Consider the following 2,862-nt stretch of genomic DNA (forward strand, 5'->3'; position numbering starts at 1 on the left):
TAGAACCCAAGGGCTTAAACCGTGAATATGAAGTACAGACTTGATTCATTGGGCCGTGCACCATGTCACCATGTGTGCAATTGCATTGTCCAATGGCTCACAATGGTTATGCGTTTTCATTGGATGGATAATCGAAGCCATGTTTTTTTCCTTTCTCTTGGGTTTGTTGTGTGAGTAGACTATAGGATTAAGTTAGTTACCGCAGGCAGTGGATTTAGCTTCCTGTCTTTGGTCCAGTGGTAGATTGATTGTTTGGTCTATGAGCTGTTATGGGTTTTAATCCAGGTGAATGCCCATGGGCTGCTTATAACTGTGTGAAATATGTAGTTTTACTGGGCTGGGATGAGAGAATCCATCGAAGCATGGTGTAGGGATTGTGGTTCCTGTGTGCTAAGAAGAAAGGCTGGCACCAGCCAGAAAGCCCCATTACAGCCAATAATCAACCGCTAGCCGCTGGAACTCGTTGCTCTAGATCATGTCAAACTCACACCAAGCAGGAATAGATACATTAGCCCACCATCCCACCCAAAGAGCAACTTCTGCTGCGCAGCTGGCTTTCTAGGCAGCAGCGCTATTGTGATGTCAGCGGGGGACATTGTGACAAGCCAGTGTTCCGTCACTTCATGTTGTGCACTGTTCAAACGGAAAATACATCAACAGGCAGACTACAGAAAAGCTTACTAACAAAGGTTAGAGAGGGGCTTTCTCAGAGGGCTTTTTACAGTTTGTCTATTCCCAATTAGCCGTTTAAGTATGCTTAATGAAAGTACTAATTCTTTCATAGGCCGCCCATTCTTAGTATTTGACGTTCCTTATATTGCGGTATCAGGCTTCGCAGCAGGTTGCAAAACATTCATCACCCATGACTGTCCCCAATTGGGCTCAGAAGCTAAATGTCTATCATGACCTCTCTTTTTGAAAGTCCAAGAGCAAGCAAACTCTTCCTCCAGGAGAGGGAGCCAACAGATCACTAAAGACATCATCATTGCTCAAAGAAAACACCGAAAAACAATGGAAGCTTTAATTGGAGTGGAATCTGATAGACAGCACCTGATGCCAAGTCTGCATCTTCTAACACCTGCAGTCACTGCAGCAGCTGAATCCAATGTGTCCAAAAGGGATCTATTCTATTCAATTGCAAATGATCTAGATAAGACTGAGAATAAGATACTGCACGGGACATAGCAGAGTTGGTCAAGTTGAGTGGAGATGAGTTTGCTATTTGGCACAGCTTTTGCATCAATAAAGCAAGTAAAAGGTGTGAAAGATAAAAAAAAGGGTGAAAGTGTGAAAAGTGAATTGGCCAAATTGAGGTGCATATAAAGTTTTTGCTTTCTTTCAATTCACTAATGGGGCTCATTTGAATCAGGTGAATTGAGTTCTGCTTTTGGAAACTGGGTTAAGAAGGGGTGCACCGGTCCTGGAGGTACTGCAATACCAGGTCAATGCGTGGAGTGGACAGAGCAAGATTTTTTCCATCTCCTTGTTCTAAAAATCCATTTAATATATGGTCCCCAGAGAGGGGACGTATCAGATATTAAACTGATAAGAACAGATTTAATTTTTTTTTTTTTCTGTTTATCAGTAGGACTTCAAAATAACAAAGGTGATCGCCTCCCGTTGCCTGGGAACCGTCCAGGCACAAGAGGGCTATGTGTCACCAGAAGGCGCACACACTTCCTCAAGGCCGGCAGACGTGCAATCCCAGGCACCTTCCAGTACCGACCAAGGTAGCGTCCTCCGAAACTACACTTGATCTTAGCCAAAAGGCCGAGAAGCTATAACCCGAATTGGTTACGGCCTTGAGTGGCACCCTGGCCTATACCGGACACATCTTAGGGAGAGGGAGACAAACCCACGCCTACAGAAGACATTTTGTCACCCAAGCCAACCCTTGAAAAGGCTGTTTTGCAGAGCAAAAACAAGAAGAATGATGCTTTTTGCAGCCGCCGCCCACTGCAATTAATCTGAATAACTCCTCCTCCTCCAAGCACCTCCCCTCCCCCTTGCAGTCTTTCCAATTCATGATACAAAAAGACGGACGGACAGGACAGGACAGGACAGGCTGCCTGACTTTCCGTCACTGCCACCCTTTGCCATCCTTGCCCGTAGAAAGCCCTTTCATCATCCCCAAACCCTAATCTTTTCCCTTCCCTTCCCAGCTGCGTCTCACTCCCTTTCATTAGGAAGTGAGCGCAGCCTTTTCTCCGTTCTGCACATGCGCGACGTTAAACACAAATGCGCAGGCGTGCGTTCCATTAGTCTCACTGCATTCCACTCCCATACAGGAAGTGGGCGCAGCTATTACTACGGTCGCACATAAAAGAACCCACGGCCACCACTGCACACAGCTGACTCCACCACAGGACACCCACTTCTACACCAACGCAGGTAAGACAGGATCGGCACCTCTATGCTCCCGTTACAATCAGGCTCAGTCACCATGTGATAACGCTCTCAACTCTTTAGTTGCAGGCTCCCCTTGCTTCACCTCCACTGGCTGTGCTGCCATTTCCTCTCCCACCTGGAAAGTATACTTTATTCCACTATTTTCCTGTTTCTCTCTTCCCCCTTTTCCCATAACCTACTTTTATCTGCATTTGTGGGGTATCTATATGCTATTTACATCATAGTTTTATTCATTAATATGGAAGGGAAGAGTGCCCATGAGAGTGTTGAACTGCGGAGAGCAAGAGATTAAGCTGCTCCGATTTGCCACCATTGATAAGCTGTTCTCAGTAGATACACATGCTATCCAAACAGCAGCATCCACCATTGCTTCAGCCCACCCATTCAGTGACAGCTCACCAAGTCAGCCAGAGGAGTGGTGTAAGGAATTACACGTAGGCACTGACTCCACAC

The 2,862-nt window shown here is 46.2% G+C and overlaps 1 pseudogene; it reads right to left on the reverse strand.

Annotated features, from left to right (window-relative positions):
* Window positions 1–1,404: 1,404 nt before the first annotated feature.
* Window positions 1,405–1,611, reverse strand: LOC142262746 (U2 spliceosomal RNA; annotated as a pseudogene).
* Window positions 1,612–2,862: the final 1,251 nt, after the last annotated feature.

The sequence above is a fragment of the Anomaloglossus baeobatrachus genome, unplaced genomic scaffold (genome assembly GCF_048569485.1).
Source record: "Anomaloglossus baeobatrachus isolate aAnoBae1 unplaced genomic scaffold, aAnoBae1.hap1 Scaffold_252, whole genome shotgun sequence".
Classification (NCBI taxonomy): domain Eukaryota; kingdom Metazoa; phylum Chordata; class Amphibia; order Anura; family Aromobatidae; genus Anomaloglossus; species Anomaloglossus baeobatrachus.